At 37.9% G+C, this 19293-nt stretch overlaps 1 long non-coding RNA gene across 1 annotated transcript in view; it reads left to right on the forward strand.

The window, feature by feature from the left end:
• Window positions 1–17511, forward strand: part of LOC101349810 (uncharacterized) — a 41023-nt gene extending 23512 nt beyond the window's left edge. The window contains exons 3-6 of the long non-coding RNA XR_002824475.1: window positions 3746–3840; window positions 10029–10212; window positions 11911–12015; window positions 17145–17511. This is a non-coding gene — a long non-coding RNA (uncharacterized LOC101349810). The remainder of the gene's footprint in view (window positions 1–3745; window positions 3841–10028; window positions 10213–11910; window positions 12016–17144) is intronic.
• The last annotated feature ends 1782 nt before the right edge of the window (window positions 17512–19293 follow it).

A 19293-nucleotide genomic window follows, 5' to 3' on the forward strand; every position in this document is an offset into this window, starting at 1 on the left:
AGAAGAACAAAGCAAGCAAACCAAAAAATCACAGCCTGTCACTGGTGGTGCAGTGGTTAAGAGCTTGGCTGCTAACCAAAAGGTCAGCGGTTCAAATCCACCAGCCACTCCTTAAAAATCCTATGGGGCAGTTCTACCCTGTCCTATAGGGTCACTATGAGTCAGAATTGAGTGGATGGCAACGGGTTTGGTTTGGTTTTGTTAAGAAGGGAAGGGGATGGCACATGGGGCTAGCTGTGTCAGAGAAAGAGAAGGAAGGAAGGGAGAGAGAAAAGCAACAAAAAAAGCCAAAAAATAAAATGAAATAAAAAATAACAAAGCAAACAAACCAAAAAAATCACAGCCTGTCACGAAGGGGAGGGAATGGCACACGGGGCTAAAGAAGCAACAACAACAACAAAAAAAGCCAAAAAAAGAAAAACAACCCAAAAAACACACAAACAAAAATACAAACCAAAAAAAAAAAAAAAAGTACAAGCAAAAAAAATGGGGCTGGAGGGGCAGGCCGGTGGCGGCGGGGCTGACTCTGGCAGCAGTGAGCTAGTGTCTCTTTGGGCAAGCAACCATGGCTCGGCCCATGGGCAATCAGTGGGGACTGCACAGAGGGAAGAAAGGGGGTGGGGTGGGAAAGCGTGTATCCCTGGTTACTGGGTGCTCTGTCTCCTGTTGGGAGCTCTGTGGAGTCGCCTTCCCCTACTCTCTGAGTTCTTCGGTGGCTGAAGCCCAAGATGACGAATCCAGCCACGTTAGCTGGTATGGGACCTCCACTCCGTAGCTTTCCTCATTCTCTGTTCTCTGTCAGTTTCTTTTTCCATTCAGTGCTTGATCAACTTCTTTATTCCTTCATTAGGTACTTAGGGTTCCAGGACTGATGTCTGTTTTACGTAGTGTTTTTGGTCTTTGCTGCAGAGGGACAGCACAGTCCTTCTGTCTATAGCACCATGTTGGCTCTGCCTACAATTTGTATTTGAAAATGGCAACTTAACATTTGAGAAAGTACAGAAAACATTTTCATTATATTTAAATCTCAATAGAAAAAAAAAGTAGGCATCATTGATAACCGATGTGCTAAAAAATGTTTTTTAAAAATATTTACAGGGGTAATTCATCTCTTCTGAATGTGAATATTGCTATTTCTACAGGCTACTTCATTTTTGGTATGTGATATGTGGTTTACCGTCTACTTCTTTTTAAAATACTCATGGAATTGTACAAAGAATACATAGAGTATGCTTTTGGTTTATTTATTTGAGGATGAAGCTTTTAGAATCCATAAGGAGAAAAAAAAGTTAGCTTTCTCAACTTTGCCTGATCTCAGATGAAGATGACAGCTGCAGAGTGAAGCCCCAGACAACAGAGGCCTGGACTTTTTTTTTTTTTACTAGTGACAGGCCCTTGTAGGTCCCTGGGTGATGCAAATGTTTTTGCTCTCAGCTGCTAAGCAAAAGGTTGGCGGTTCGAACCCACACAGTGGGTGCCATGGAAGATTGGCCTGGCAATCTGCTTCCATAAAGATTACAGCCAAGAAAACCCTATGGAGCTCAGTTCTACTCTGTAACACACGGGGTTGCCATGAGTGGGAATCAATGAGTTTGGATTTTGTTCTGTTTTGTTGTCGCTTTGCGTCCCAAGAGTCTCTCAGGTGGAATTAACTGTGAAGCTAAAGAAGTTTAAGCTTCAGAGTCCTTCACCTCCAAGGGTCCTGGAAATGTGCTCCTATGCTGATAGTTTTGTTTTGTTAAGATTTGTAAAGTAAGCTGTTTTAGCCACAATCAATTAAAATCCAGACTTTTTTTACTCCACATTCACCCCTCTCATATTTCCCCTCATGTTAGATGGAGTTGGAGTGACCAAGGGCATTTGTACAATTAGGTAAAGAGGAAGTTGGGAACATGTCATTTTAACTGCAAAAGACATTGGGACCATCTCAATAAAATAAGAGAGAAATAACAGATTCCTGATTTGGACATTTATATAGGAACTTTATTTTGTAATTTATTAAAAAATTGAGAGAAAATTAAATAAACATAATGGAATATGAAACAAAAATTATAAACGATGAAATCAATAAACATTTTTCTGCCACTAAGATGTGAATTGTAACCAAAAGAATTAGATCATACCAAAATGCAGTAATTCATTAACAGGAAGAGATAACTTTTGAATAGAAGTAATTAATAGGTTATTGCATTATTTAATAATCCAATTAAAAGAAGAGTAAATCATGTGAAGACATTGGAAAAATATTCTGGCTTCACACAAAATGCCGTCTTTGTCCAGGATAACACAAAATTCATAATACACCACATACTCTGGTTAATGAATGGTGTCAATTCCAAAAGTAGTTACTACCCAGGAAAACTTGTATGAAAGAAACTTGGTAAAGGTTTTCTCAAATAAGATAATCCAAAAAATTTACAAACAAGAGCTATGAAGCTGAAAGAAACTTTTCTAAACTATCAGAAATTTTTAAAAGGTGAATGAAAAGTGAATTCTTTTTATTCTCTCTACAGAAAATATAAAATCGTCATATAAATTGATGATCAAAGAGTGTGCAGCCAAAATATGTAGGCAAAATGTACTTGGAGACCTATAACAGACAGTCAATTAAAAAAAACACAAAAGAAGTCATTGCCTTAGAGTTGATTCTGACTCATAGGGACCCTATAGGACAAAGTAGAGCTGCCCCATAGGGTTCCAAGGAGCGTCTGGTGGATTTGAACTGCCAGTAGTTTGGTTAGCAGCCGAGCTGTTAACCACTGCGCAACCAGGGCTGTTCTATTACTTTTCTGGATGTTTCACATTTGTGGTATTTTTCTCTTTAACATTTGTAATTTGATGAGACATTTTCTTTTTGTAAGTATTCATATCTAATTTTTTATTTGCAATTTTTATTTTTAGAAGAGAAGGTCCCACTTTATATAAGCTTTAGACCTCACAAAACCTGAATGCTTCCCCGGGTGTCCATCCATGTTAGCCACTTGTTTTCCTGTCTAAATTTCATTTTAACCAGTTGGTAAACAGGCAAAAAATAAAAAGTTACATTGATATTTTGAGATGTTTCTGTTTCGGTATATTTCCTAAATCATGATATTTCGATTCAGGACCTTTTAAGGAAAAACTGATGTCATGACCTCGTGGTGGTGTTGCCATTTTAAGTTAATATTTAATTTGTCCTTTGTTCATTTTCTATATTTTTTGTTGAATTTGTGTTATAAATCAGCTGGTCATTTTCAACCTTTTCTGCCACCATCTTATCACTGTCTGAATTAATTTAATGCTGAAAATCAGTAATTTAAGCTTTTAAAAAATTATTTGATAATATTTTCATTTTATTTAACACTGGAGACGAGTTATCCATTTATTCATTCAACAAATATTATGTTACATGTCTATACGCCAGCCACTGTGGGTCCCTAGGTATCACAAATAGTTTGCGCTTGGCTACTAGCGCTACTAGCTGAAAGGTTGATGGTTCGAACCCACCCAGGGGCACTGTGGAAGAAAGCCCTGCTTATCTGCTTCTTCAGAGATTTCAGCCAAGAAAACCCTCTAGAGCTTTGTTCTACTCTGTAACACACCGGGTCACCATGAGTTGGAACTGACTCGATGGCAGCAGGTTTTTGGTTTGGTGCTAGATTCAGAGTAGACAGTGATGATTTGCCAGAGGAAAGAGTTAAATACATTTGCAAAACAATGCAGCTTTCTTCCTATGTAATGTATTACTAATCTTTCCTTCTTACAGATTTGTTGCTTCTCATTTTCTATTGGAGAGCAATTGGTAGGATTGCTTACGTAATTCACCATTGCACGGTGCTGTATGCATTCTGCCTTATACTGGTGAGTGTGGTTTTGCAATAAGCCTAACAAGCAGACAAGATTGGGGAATGGTGACTTCAGGGAACATAAGTCTAAACATACATTTCTTAATTTATAAAGACCAACTCCAAACCCATTCAGGGATCACTTTTGTAATATGTTATCTTGTTTATTAAACAAAATAATAACGTGTGTCTGTATTGCTGTGACTGTTTGGATTTATAAATTTTGAGAGAGACAAATGACCCCAGTATTTTTAATTTTTACTTAAAACTTTCAGGATTGTACAGATAGAGACATTTGTCTGTCTTTCTGGATGTATTCATGATCTAGCAGCCTGGGGAAGGTACAGATTCCTGTATAACCAGTTAAATTATTTCTTTTCTGCTTAATTACATATTCATTAGTTAAGCCGGTTGCAGCAATGGGGGCGTCTTGTTCAGAGACTTCATCACAATTCCAGGACTGAGCTTAAAGAGGATTCTCGCAGTAAATCTCAGGGAGTAAAGCATATTAAATTCTATAGCTAAAATTATTTTTCTACATATACATTTGTAAATTAGCAATTTTGTATCCCTTGCATGTTTGTTTGGTTTCTTGATAATCAACTATTTTTCAACCTAGATATACTACCAAGTTGAAAATACATATTTGGAAGTAATACATGAATGTAACCTAGAATTTTATAAATTTAATGTAATACACATGGCATAAAAGTACATGTTTTAAAACTTAAATGTGATTTCTGGCTTTTTTTTTCCCTCCTTGTTTGGTATTACTAAAATCTTTACATTACTGGATATTTGTGACTATTTGAAGATCTTTGAAAAAAATTCATACAAATGTGTATTAATATTCTTCTATTTTTGTTCATGTTGACTCCTACAAAGATGTGACTCAGAAGCCAATTTGGCATTATTTCTGCAAGAATCAGATATATCAAAGCATCTCTGCAGATCACGCATTTGAAGTCACAAATTTAAATAATATAAATGTTTTAAAAACTATATGTGTTTTAATGTATAAAAATAAGTGCTCCTGTACTCCAAAAGATATCCATAATCACTTTATTTTTCTGAAGAAATAGGCTATTTGTACTGGCATTTCCTACTGTTCATTCCTTCATCTTTTTAAAAAAATTTAATAGATAGTGAAAAATATAGCTTCTTAGTTTGAAATTCTAATGATAACAAGAGAAAACATCTTTTCAGGAAACTAATAAAATATTTTCTGATCCTGTGGCAAGTTCAAGACTTTTACTACTTTCTTAAATGTTATAATCATTAATATATTACCATTTTAAGATGCATCAAAAGACTTCTTCCTTTTATAGGTCTTAGATATTTGGTATATAGGTACTTTGTTTCCTAAGTACTGTTTCTCAAAAACGATGCAAACTAATTAAAATACAGGTTAACTGTGGAAACAATGTATATGGGTACACAGGTGAATTTAATATCATGCTGTAATTTAGAAATATGTTCTCTGAACATGAGCAACACATAGTCAATGCGTTATGAAAAGAGTATAAGCTGGTGAAAGATAACAGATTGGTTACACACATTTTTAAATGTGAATATTATGAATTGCTGTTCTCTGCTGGCCACTGAAATCACAGGCTTAGTAAATGTCTGGCTATGCATGGATTGGCAAGTTGGATGTTTAATTATGTGAGATAAATACTTTTTTTAAAAACCAATGGAATACATGCTGGATTTTTAAAAAGGAAATTAACCGTTTCCTTAGTAAAATTGATAAGTGAAGGAAATCAGCAGCGATTTTTTTTTTAAAGATGGTTGTTGCTTCTTTGATGCCTTCCTGTGTTTTGCTGTTTTAGTATGAAATAAATTTATCTAACTAAAGTGAATCTATTCACAGGCAACCAAAATAGAAAAAATTATATGAAAGGATGTATGTTTCCATGCAAAGAAATTCTGTGTTGTATCTATTTTCAGACCCTACATTTATTAGATTTTTGTGCCGTGATTCCCTAGGTCACTTTGTGCATTTTGTTATTTTAAGTAAGCCTAACAAAATAATTGTGCAAATCATGATGAAATCCTTGTCACGTATAGAATGAGAACTGGTATTTGGAAAGCACTTTGACTAGATACTTATTCCAACTATTTTTTAGGCTATTTGTGTAAGCTTTTTTCTTAAAAGAAGATTTTGTAATTGCAACTAAAAAAAATTCAAGTGAAAAATAGAAGCAAATTACCTATAGCTTTTAAAGGTATGCCCTACTGAAGAAATAGTGGAAAGTAAGATTCTTTGATTTAGGGTGTTACAGGTTGTATATAGGTTATGTAGTGTTTTGATCGCTGTTTTTATACCTGCCTCTAATATATTTACTGAAGTTTTAAAATCTTCTGGTGGAGTAATTTAAAGCTTAAGGAATTCTCCTCTGTCTATATAAACCAAACCAAATCTGTTGCCATCAATCGATTCTGACTCATGGCAACCCCATGTGTTACAGAGTAGAACTGCTCCATAGGGTTTTCTTGGCTTTAATCTTTTTAGAAACAGATTGCCAGGACTTTATTCCATGGAACCTCTGGGTGGGTTTGAACTGCCAGCCTTCAGGTTAGTAGTCAAGTGCAAGCCACTTGCACTACCCAGTGACCTTTCAATCTATATTTTTATTGTTGTTGCTAGGTGCTGTTGAGTTGGTTCCGACTCATAGTGACCCTGTGTACAACAGAACGAAACACTGCTTGGTCCTGCACCATCCTCTCAATTGTTGCTATGTTTGAGCCCACTGTTGCAGCCACTGTGGCAATCCATCTTATTGAGAGTCTTCCTTTTTGTTGCTGACCCTGTACTTTATCATGCACTATATCCTTCTCCGGGAACTCACTCCTCCTGGTAACATGTCCAAAGTGAGACGAAATCTCGCCATCCTCAGTTCTATGGAACACTCTGGCTGTAGTTCTTCCAAGACAGATTTGTTTATTCTTTTAGCAATCCGTGGTATATTCAATATTCTTCACCAACACGGTAATTCAAATGCATTAATTCTTCTTTGGTCTTCTTTATTCATCGTCCAGCTTTCGCATGCATATGAGGCAACTGAAAATACCATGGTTTGGATCAGGCAAACTTTAGTCTTCAAGGTGACATCTTTGCTTTTTAACACTTTAAGGAGGTCTTTTGCAGCACATTTGCCCAATGTAATAGTCGTTTGATTTCTTGACTGCTAGCTGTATAAACCAAAAAAAAAAAAAAAAAACTAAACCCGTTACTGTTGAGTCAATTCCTATTCATGGTGACCCTATAGGACAGAGTAGAACTGCCCAAGGAGTGGCTGGTGGATTCAAACTGCCGACATTTTGGTTAGCGGCCAAGTTCTTAACCTCTGCACCAACAAGGCTCCACTACCTGTGTACCAAAACCAAAATCAAACCTGTTGCCATTGAGTCGATGCCGACTCATTGAGTTTAAAATCCTACAAGTTTTTTCTGATAATCGGCTTTCACCCCTTCTTGGGCAGGATACTAAATATCAAGAAAACCAAACAGGCTAATCTCTTATCTGTAAAATAAATACATTTATGCTTTAATGTCCTATTTTTAAGGATAAACCACCATCCTTTGTACATACTATGATTCCCCGATAGGCTTATTTTTCATCCGTGTTTCTTCTGAATCGCCTCATCCCCAATCAAACCACGGCTTGAAATGAGTAACAATAAATTTCAAAAACGGTTAGGCTAAACGTGAAAAGAAAATCACTGAGTATGCATTTGCTCTTCTATGTTATACTACTACCTTGGTATCTAATCATTAAATGATTCCAATATGAAGAAAATGTGCCTTCAGGTACTTCTCGGTGCATTTATTTAAGGGTACTAGGTGTGGTGTAATGCCTTGAAGGTGAGAATTTCTGTCTCTTGTTTAGTGCTTTATCTCAGTAAAATATGTGTGAAGTGGTGTTGAACAATGAAGGATTTGTTATGTCAGATACAGTAAATTTAATTTACATCAGGAGACAAGAATTATAAGAATATTGGTCTTATGTGTAGTCTAAAGAAAAATTTCCCCAACATTGCCATGAAATAAATGCTAGGACTCACTAACATATTGCCATTAATAGTGTTAAAAAAGAAAAACTTGTTTTAAAAAGATTTTAGTAGTATTGCCAATTCTTAATTACACCTAATCCTTTTCTCCAGTTAGAGTACCCTCAAAGGAAAATTTTAGGTAAGTACAGTAACTGTGATAGCAACATTTCAAAAGATAATACAATTTCAAAAATTAATATTCTTTTGACTAGGTAAGTGCTAAAAACAGCAACCTAGTATAGTTTACTAAAGCAAAATTCAATACTGAGGCCTGGGTGATTTATATTTCCCACTAAATTTACCTGCAATAAAAGATGTTTGATATTGAAAGCAAAATATTTTTTAAAAACTTGAATAATCTATTAATCTTTTTCCTACTAAAATAAAAGATTTTCAACTTTTTTTTTACATAGACTAACCAGCAATAGACTGGGAGAAGTAAGTTTTGGGAATTAATTGTTTTATTAGTATTTCTCTAACATACACATAATCTAAATAAAAGCAAAATTACCGTTAGCTAATAACTCTTACTACTAATTAAGGGACCTGCCATGGTAAAAAATGTTAAGTAATCATGTTAAAAAAATATATATGTGCATATATAAACAAACAAACAAAAATCCTGTTGCCATCAAGTCGATTCTGACTCATAGCAACCCTATAGGACGGAGCAGAAGTACTCCATAGGGTTTCCAAGGAACAGCTGGTGGATTCGAACTGCAAACCTTTTGGTTAGCAGCCAAGTTCTTAACTACTGCACCACCAGGGCTCCAGCTCCTGTAAGGCCTTCCTCATTTTTGGTTTAGGAGGAGTTAAAGTCTAGCTCTACCTTCCTTGTTCAGTGGTAACTGCTTCATCCTCTTCTGTGAGCACAGAGCATCCTCTCAGATTTGTACAGTGAAATTACCTTAGCACAGCTGTCTCCCTCTCTTTCTCTAAGTTTGCTAGCTTTCTTAATTCATTTTTTCTTTCAATACCAGGAAAGAAAACAGATTGATAGTTTGGACTTGGTATGTGATGATTAAAATAGATGTCAGCAGAGAGAATTGTTACGGCCACCCTAGTTACTATTTTATTCTCAATGTAGATTTTTTAAGAAGCAAGCTTATCAAATGACTGAAACAAAGTCAGGAAGGGAACTAATCCATATGTTGGATGAGGTATTACATTTTTACAAAAGCTTCGGACTAGAATAATAGGCTGGAACAAATAGACAGAACTTGCTAGTGATAAATGTTAAGTTTTGCATTTAGGTTTAACAGTAGTGTAAGAAGGGCAAAATGACCTGGAGGTGGTAGATGACCACAACTACAGTTGTCGACCTTTTGGTTAGCAGCCGACCTCTTAACCACCGTGCCACTAGGGCTCCAATAGCATGTCACATCTGCTATGCAAAGAAAGTTATTTCAAATTTAGACTCTACAGGGGAAGCACAATATCCAATTAAAACAAAGTTATAGTTTGCCTGGAGCCCTGGTGGCATAGTAGTTAAGAGCTCCAATACTAACCAAAAGATCAGCAGTTCAAATCCACCAGTCACTCCTTGGAAACCCTATGGGGCAGTTCTACTCTGTCCTGTAGAATCACTATGAGTCGGAATCAACTGGATGGCAATAGTATAGTTTGCCTGGTCAGACCACAGTCAAGATCATCACCATCTGAGTTTCCTGAACCTGCGTGTGTTCAGGGAAGGGCTTCTAGATAATGGTAGAGGGCAGATTAGGTTAGCTAGCTGTTGTCCTATCACAGGTAATTGAAGGACTCAGAAATGTCAGCCTAGAAAGGACAAGAAGCTGGGGACATGATGACTTTAAAATGTGCTTGGAAATGTGAAAGCACTTGTAAGTGAAAGAGGGAGTAGATTTATTCTGGATTATTTCAGACCTGGAACTAGGACCAAGTGATGATGGTGAAGAGACGTAGAGGGACTTCTGTTTTACAGAAGAAAGACATCCCCAATGATTAAAGCATTATAACGAGGTTAATGGCCTGCCTTTTAAATGTACTGTTCTACCACAACATATTTTAAATCAGATAGACGTAATAGGATAGAAGCTTTGGGTGGAGCTTGCACTAAATAATCTTTAAAGTTCCATTCTTATTCTGCGATTCTGTGATTTAACCATTTTGTTGAAATTATTTGATTTAGGTCTGATACTGGAGGACTAGACAATGAGGAAGTAAGAGTAAGATATATCATCAAGTTTTTAAGTAACCCTGGGAGGAATATGTGCAAACAGCTGGCCTGCCAATCCATTTACTTCCTTGGGGGAAAGAGAGAACAAAAGGTGACTAGTGACCCAGTTTAATCTACTTGTCAACAAGACATTTGGGTAAGTGTTGTTGTTAGCTGCCATTGAGTCAGCCCCCACTCATGGTAACCCCATACACAACAGGATGAAACAGTTCTGTGCTACTCTCATGATCGATTGTGGATTAGACTGTTGGGATCCAAAGGGTTGTCACTGGCTGATTTTCAGAAATAGATCTCCAGGCCTCTCTTTCTAATCTGTCTTAGTCTGGAAACATTGTTGAAACATGCTCAGCATTATGGCAATATGCAAGTTCTTCCACTGACAGATGGGTGGTGGCTGCTTATGAGGTGCACTGGCAGGAAATTGAACCTGATCTTCAGCATAAACCAACCTGTTGCCGTAGAGTCGGTTCTGACTCATAGCGACTCTGTAAGATAGAGAACTTCCCCACAGGCTTTCCAAGGTTGTAAATCTTTACAAAAGCAGACTGCTACATCTTTCTCCTGCAGGGTGGCTGTTGGGTTTGAACTGCTAACCTTTTGGTTAGCAGCTGAGTACTTAACCATGGTGCCAACTGGACTACCACTGAAACACCAATGCCTGTTGGGTAAATAGAGTACTGATATTTGTTAAGAGGAAGGTACCTTAACTCTGAAATGTGCTTAGCAGGATGTCCCTGGCTAAGGATTATTTACAGTGAAGAGAACTCAGGATCTATGAAGCATGGCTCCTTGGAGAATGTCATGTAGGCTGTACAACTTTCTGGGGGTGTAAAATGGAGATGTTTCATAATTTAAACTCTTCCTGCTGTGTGAGGAACTTCATGACCCTCACTTAGTTGAGCATGCCCCTATTTTGGGCCAGAGATGCCTGTTCAGTGCAGGAAGGACCTGGGTTGCTGACTGCCCTTGATGTCCCAGGCCTCTTTCTGCTTCACCAGACTCTTTTGATGACCATATCTTTGTAACATTTAATAAAGCTTGATACTAGGTAAGATCACTGTTTCACACGAGCCTGATTTGACCACCCCATCCTGTGTGTTAGCTCAAACCTTGTCTTGTAATTTAATATCCAAAAGCTTTGAATGCTTTAAGTTAAGCAAATGGTTATAAATATAGGCATGAATTTTGTTTCCCAAACTCATTTCTAGTTTATGGGTACTCAGAAAGGCACAATAATGTGCTCAGGCTCTGAACCAGTCTATAAAAGCCTAAATAACCTATAAAAAGGGCCTCATTTTTGCTACTGTAGAGCACAGTTGTATTTTTATGCAAGGTACCAATTTGGGATGCCCAGAGTTTTTATTCTAATATGCCCTGGGGCACACTGGTTAAGTGCTTGACTGCTAACCAAAAGGTTGGTAATTTAAACTCACCCAGTGGCTTTGTGGGTGAAAGACCTGACAATCTGCTTTCATAAAGATTACAACCTAGAAAACCCTATGGGACAGTTCCACTCTGTCATATGGGGTTGTTGTGAGTGGAACTCACAACTCGATGGCACCCAGCAACAACAGTGGTGGCAAAGGGTGCCATCCTACTCCAAGCCATTGGTGATAGCACAGTATTTAGCACAATACTAGCAGTAGTAGGTGCATAATAATTTTACTTGTCTTTGCCCCTACTTTCTAAACCTCTGGCCCTAGCCACTGTCAGCAGTTGGAAACTTTTCTTTGCCATGGTAAGAAAATCCAGATTTTCATAATCACTGGATATAAGAATTTTCTTCTAAGCTCTAGAAGGGATCAGACAAATCCTGTTTTCTTTGCCCTCACAGAGTCATGCAGAGGCCATGGCAAGTGTGAATTTTACGAGAGGCAAAGCGCCTTAAACATAGACGACAAAAGTGGAAACACCATATTGATGAGAAGTCAGTTGCGAGGTTTGTTATAATTTACTAACAATAAAGTATCAAAGCTTGTCATCTATTTAAAGGTATTACAACAGATTTAATCTTATCCTTTTAGTAGTATGTATCTCACTTGTATTCCAGTAGGTATACTTGAGTGGGATGGAAGGGGATAAATTAACAAGAAGGAATTACCATAACCTGAAGCTTACCTAATGGCTACTCATGCCTCTGGAAATATGCCCTACATGTGAGTTCTAGCTGTTATGGGTATAGGATTAAGAATATTGAGAGGGATTGGCGTACAAGACCAGAAAATATAGAAGCAAGACTAACCAGTTTCCATTGAGTCGTTTCCGACTCATGGCTACCCCATGTGTATCACAGTAGAACTAGGCTCCGTAGAGTTTTCATTGGCTGAGTTTTTGGAAGTAGATCACCAGTACTTTCTTCTGAGGTACCTCTGGGTAGAGCTGAACCTCCAACCTTTCAGTTAACAGTGGAGTATGTTACCATTTCACCACTGAGGGACTGTAGGAGCAGGACTATTGAAGCAGTTCTACACCCCAGTGAGGCTCACAGCGATTTTGAACTAAGAGGGTGGGGAGCAGGGGATAAGGATATGATATACCGATGTCTTCATTTCGTGAGCTATGATTTAAATATAGGAAACTATTAAAAAAAATAAAAACAATGTATACCAAATGAAGGATTGGTAATGCTATAGTAATTTAGGGAGTGGAAAGATCACTGGGTTAATTTCTATTAATCTTTTTTTTTTCTGATTATAGATGTTTTTAAAAAATTGAGTTTGTAGAGATAATTTAGTAAGTATAGAGTTCTCTATAGCTGATCCTCCAGAAATAACTACTGATGTATATTCTTGATGTATATTCTTACAGTTTATATAAATAGCGAATAAATTTTCCTATATATATTTATGCATTTTTGTATTATCTAAGGGCTTTTTTTGTAGCCCTGGTGGTGCAGTGATTAAGAGATTGGCTGCTAACCAAAAGGTCAGCAGTTCCAATCCACCAGGTGCTCACTGGAAACCCTACGGGGCAGTTCTACTCTGTCCTGTAGGGTCCTATGAGTCAGAATTGACTCGACAGCAACGGGTTTGTTTTGTTTTTTTGCTTAAGAGAGCTTCTGTGATAGATGGGACTTAAACACAGCCTCGCCTTCCCCCCTCCCCTCCACCCAAACAATACACGCTTAGAGGGGCAGAAAAAAGTAGAAAAGGCTTCCTAGCGCAGAAAACCTAGGAAAGGCGCTGAGGAGACAGTATCAGGTCTTCATGGATGAGATTAAGGACTTGGGTTGATCAGGGCATGGGGTGTGTGTGGGAGTTGTTGCTGTAAATTTGGATGAGTAATATAGAACCACCTTATGAAATAAAAGTTCCAACTCACTAGCCTTGGATTGTTACATTTTATTGAGTAGTTACAGGACCTTTAGCCAGAAAATAACCTGATACAATTGGCATTTTAGAAAGATAATGTTATGCAGGTGAGAGATAATGAAGAATTTAATTTTGGTGTTGATGGTAGTGGTTATATTAATGTGGAAGAAACAAATCTAAAGGCCATTTTACAGTCAGTGGCATGGTAATTAACTTGGATTTCAGAGAATGAAGGGAAAGAAGGGGCCAAAATGACCCAGAGCACTAGAGGATCACTAAAGGAATGTGATACTGTGGAAGGAAATGGGAGAACCAGTTTGAGAAGAAGATAACTTTTAGATGTGATGAGGTTTGTGGTGATACGTGAGTATGCCAAGGGAAAGTGACCCATATGCCATTAGAAATAAAGGTTTGTCTCGTGGAGGGGTGGTGTAGCCAGGGTCAGAGACCAGAAGAAGGATGATCTTCTAAAAGAGGCAAAGGGGGAACTCCAGAAAGGTAGAAAAAGAACCATAAAATTGTACATTTGAACATCAGTTGTTGTTTATTGAAATGAAAGATTAAGGCCCTTTATAACAATATTGTAAATTAAAACTGCTATGGTAAATAATAAATAGAGGCTAGTTTTAAAATTAGGTGATTCATTTTCATTTGAGAATTAGAAAATACTGAGAAACAAAAAGAAAATATAATCAACCTAGAGATCATTTTTTATACTGTTTACTTAGTTACCATTTACATCTAGGTATATATCCTGTTTACTTTTTTTTCCTACATGTGTATGTTTATGTGCATATGAGTCAAAAATAATATTCTGCATATGAGTGTATAATATGTATTACAAAAACAGGATAAAAATGTTAAATTTCACATATTAAAGTATTGCATACAACCAAATAACCCTGGTAATCTTGTGTCAGAAAGCAACCTGTCAGAGACTAATGGGTTTGTCAAAAGGACAGGAACCAACATAAAGGGTCTCCCATTGGATAAAGATGGGACATTTTGATCGCCAGTAAGAATAATGACGCAGTTGATCGAAACCCATTGATTCATGGGTTCTTAATACTAAGAAAGACAAGAAGGATGGAGGGAGGGAAGAAAGAGAGAGGAAGAAAGACAGAAGCTAAGTGGTTGAGGTCTCTCAGGTGGGTGCTGTTAAATGGCAGTTGAGGCTGGAGTCATCTGAAGGCTCAGTTGGCTTGGACCTCCAAGAGGGGCTCACACACATGGCTGGCAGTTGATGCTGACTCTTTTCTGGGAGCTCAGCTGATCTTGTCTATAGAGTGCTGTTGTTGTTAGCTGTCCCCAAGTTGGCCCCTGACTTATGATGTGAAGGCAGATGACCCAATGGAGAATGGAATGCAATGCTGCCCGGTCCTGGCCATCCCCATAACTGGTTGTGCATTGAACTATTGTAATCCATAGGGTTTTCACTGGCTGATTTTCAGAAGTAGATCGCTAGGCCTTTCTTCCTAGTCTGTCTTAGTCTAGAAGGTCCACCGAAACCCACTCAACATCATAAGCATCATCCAAAAACCCACTGCCACTGAGTCGATTCTGACTCATAGTCACCCTATATAGGGTTTCCAAGGCTGTAAATCTTTACAGAAGCAGATTGCCACATCTCTCTTCTGCAGAGTTTGGTGGGTTCGAATCGGTGAATTTTTGGTTAGCAGATGAGGGCTTAACCACTGCACCACCAGGGCTCCTTATAAGCATCATAGCAACATGCAAACCACCATTGACGATGGGTGGTGGTTGCACATGGGGTGCCTTGCTGGCCATGGAACCCAGATCTCCTGCATGGAAGATGAGATTTCTACCACTGAGCCACCTGTGCCTATATGTGACCTTTTATGTAGCTTGGGCTTCTCATAGCCTGATAACTGTGTTCTGAGAAGGAGCATCCTAAGAGGGAGTGTTCAAAAAGACCGTTCCGTAAGAAGCTTCAAGACTTCTTAAGACTAGCCTCAGAAGACCCAGAACGTCACTTCCACAGCATTCCACTGCATTGGTCAAGCTAGTCACTTCAGCCAGCCAGGATTTAAGGGGAGGGGAATAAGACAGCACTTCTTGATAAGATGAGCATTATGTACATACAGGAAGGGAAGGAGTTGATGCTACCCATCTTTTGAATCTACTACATCTTGATTTGTCAGTTTTGGAGCCCTGGTAGTGCAATGGCTAAGAACTATGGTGAGCTACGGCTGCTAACCAAAAGGTTGACAGTTCAAATCCATCAGCCACTCCTTGGAAACCCTATGGGGCAGTTCTACTATGTCCTATAGGGTTGCTATGAGTTGGAATCGACTCGATGCAACAGGTTTGGTATTTTTTTTTTTTTTTTGGTATTATCTTCTTGCTATGATGGATAAAGCTTTAACTCTTACAGCTCTATTTCTCTTCCTTTCTTCATTCCAATGTAGTTATAGTATTTTTAGTTCTTTGTTATTTTTAAAACTTAAATACCTTTATTTCTGGTTCATAGGACTTCTTGATACTTTTTAAGGTGGAGGTATTAAGCATTAGAGGAGCCCTGATGGCACAGTGGTTAAGTGCTATGGCTGTTAACCAAAAGGTCAGCAGTTCGAATCCACAAGCTGGTGCTTGGAAACCCTATGGGGTAGTTCTACTCTGTCCTATAGGGTTGCTATGAGTCAGAATCACCTTGACGGCAATGGGCTTTTTTTTTTTTTTTTAACCTCCCTTGTACTTCTCTCCCACTTCGCTTCTTAATTTCTGTCATCTGTACTTGTATTTTTGTATTGCCCATATTTTTAAATATTTATATTTTATTCAATAATCACAATAAGTTTCCCTTTATCTCCAGTTGATCCTAAACATAGGAAGTCAGTAAAGTGTTTATTTTGATTATATTAAAATAGGTTTATTTCACAACCAGGATTGCATTTCCTATCTAATTCCTAGAGTTTCTAACTGCCTTTCATTTTTTCTTGCATTATCTGCCTTTCACATATTTGAGTTGCTCCATTTCTCAAGGATAGTATCAAAGTTCTGAAATATCTTTTCTCAGATTCCTGCTCCCCAAGCTCTCCATCCTCTTGCTCCAGTCTAAACAGGCTGCTCTCTAGGTCTGCTGCCCAAGGGCCTGGGGCTTCCTTTCACTACTCTCCTGGGTTGGAGCCTTTGTTTCCTGAATCCCATGTCTTTAATTTTCTTGGTTTACTCACTTGTTTTTCTGTAGCCTATCCTCAAATAATTTCCTAAGAAAGGGTGTGAAGGCCGTAAACTCTGGGTCATTTTTTCAAGTTCTGCAATTGTTTTTATTCTCACTCTATGTGGTTCTGTCATTGTATCTCTTGGTGGCGTATGGAGATGTAATATATTTAGCCACTTCCCTATTGTTATGTGTTTGTTCTAAGTTTCATTGTTATGTGTAACTCTGAGTGAACATCCTTAGATCTTCATATTTGTGAACATGAATAATTGTTACTAATATTACTAATGATTATTTGCAGTACTCATTAGTTCAACTTGAGACAACTATTTGCAACCTGTTTAAGTGAATATTTTGTACAATATGCCACATTTTAAAAATGGTATAGAATAACAACTATATTTCTAAATCCTCAAAAAGAATGTAAAATCTGGCTGTAGAAAGTAGAAAACTGCTCGGTTTGTTTTGATATGAAAAGTGTCATTTTATGCTGAGAAGCTATTGAGTTTTCTTCAATATTTGGAGTTTTGGATAAGAATGTTATCACTGATATTGTATTTTATGTTTATTTTCCAGAAGGAAGGAGTACTGGCATACTTTGGGAATTTTCGCCTGATAGTAGAGCTTTCCACCCTGATTTTCAGTCAGCGGTAGGTTACTGATATCATTAATTATTTTAAAGTTGTGTTGTTTATTTTTAGTTTAGGCAAAGATTTTCCCATGATCCTAAAGCTACTATATAAAAAATGAACCTACATTATTACCACCATTGTACAAATGTGGAAGTTGAGGCTTGGAAAGGCTAGAGTAACTTTTTCAGACTCCCTAGCTAGTAAGTGGTGGTGCTAGCCTTTTAACACAGCGGTTTTTGCAGCATGACAATGCTTTATTATACTTTCTTCCAAGGCATTTGTTATGGATTGAATTGTATCCTCCAAAAATGTACGCCAGCTTGGTGAAGCCATGATTCCCAGTATTGTGTGACTGTCCTCCATTTGTGATCTGATATAATTATCCTGTGTGTTGTAAATCTTAACCTCTATGATGTTAATGAGACAGGATTAGAGGCAGTTATGTTAATGAACAGGACACAATCTACAGGATTAGGGTGTATTTTGAGTCAACCTCTTTTGAGATATAAAAGAGAGAAGAAAGCAGAGAAGAGAGGGACCTCATTACCACCAAACAAGAAGGGCCAGGAGCAGAGCATGTCCTTTCAACCTGGGATCCCTATGCCGAGAAGCTCCTAGACCAGAGGAAGACTAACGACGAGGACCTTCCCCCAGAGCTGACAGAGAGAAAGCCTTCCCCTGGAGCAGGCACCCTGAACTTGGACTTCTATACTCCTAAACTGTGAGAGAATAAATTTCTATTAAAGCCATCCACTTGTGGTATTTCTGTTATAGCAGCAGTAGATAACTAAGACAGCATTCTTACACCCGTATGATGTATGCTGCAGGATGAACTGTGTTCCCTGAATCTTAGGATTCAGTGGGGTTCTTCGTGGAAAAGAACATAATCTACTCCAGTACATCTTGGGGTCATTCATATTCCTGAATTCAACCTCCTCCTGTCCCAAATTCTGATGTCAACATTCTCTCAGCGTCTCACCTTTTAAAAATAAACTTTTTATTTTAGATATACAAAAAAGTTGTGAAGTTAGCACAGAGTTCCCATATACCCCTCACCTAGTTTCCCCTATTTTTAACGTCTTACATTGCCATGGTACGGTTGTCAAAACTAAGAAACCAGCATCGACACATTACTATTAACTAAACTCCAGACTTCACTGGATTGCATCAGTTTTTCCACTAGTGTCCTCTTTATATTCCAGGATCTTATCTAGGGTGTCACATTACATTTAGTTCTCATGTCTGCCCTGTCTTTTCCGGGTTGTGACATTCTGTTACTCTTTCCTTGGCCTTGTCAGTACTGGCCAGGTGTCCTGTAGAATGTCCTCTAATCTGGGTTTTTCTGATTTTTTTTCATGATTAGATGGAGGTTATACTGTTTTTGCAAAGAATACCAGAGAAATGAAGTATTCTCCTTGTCATATCCTATCAGGGATAACATGACATCCACGTGACATCACTGGTGATGTTAACCTTTATCGCTTAGTTAAGATAGTGTTTGCCAAGTTCCTGCACTGCAAAGCTTTGCCCTTTCCCTACTCTATTTGAAAGCAAGTCATGAAGTCTAGCCTACTCTCAGGGGAGGAAATTAAGCTCTGCTTCCTGGAGGGAAGTAGGTGCTCACTTTGACAATGGATTTATTGTTAACCTTTATTGCCTTGATCTTGTCATTTAACAAGGTCTGCTTTTTTTTCCTGTAAGATGTTTAACTGTTCCTTTCTCTCTGTATCTATTGACATGGTCCTAGTTTAAGGGCTTCAGAATCTCCATGGTTTGATTACTGCGATACATTTAACTAACTTCCCTAATCCCAGATTAACCTCATCTGGAATGCTTTCCTCACAGTACAATCAGGATAGTATTTCTCATGTTCCATTGTCAGTACCTTATTTTTTTACAAAAAAGAAAAAAATAAAAACCTTCATTCTGCTTAGACTCTTCTCTCTGACTTTTGAAGTTCTCTGTGATGTTCTCCTACCCTGTGTCTCCAGCTTTATTTACCACTTGTTACAGTCAGATTTGTACTCTTACTGTCCCATGCACCTACGGGTTGTTCTTGCCTCTTCCTTTTATTCACAGCCTCCATTTCCCCT

Source organism: Trichechus manatus, unplaced genomic scaffold, assembly GCF_000243295.1.
Source record: "Trichechus manatus latirostris isolate Lorelei unplaced genomic scaffold, TriManLat1.0 scaffold00058, whole genome shotgun sequence".
NCBI classification, from domain to species: domain Eukaryota; kingdom Metazoa; phylum Chordata; class Mammalia; order Sirenia; family Trichechidae; genus Trichechus; species Trichechus manatus.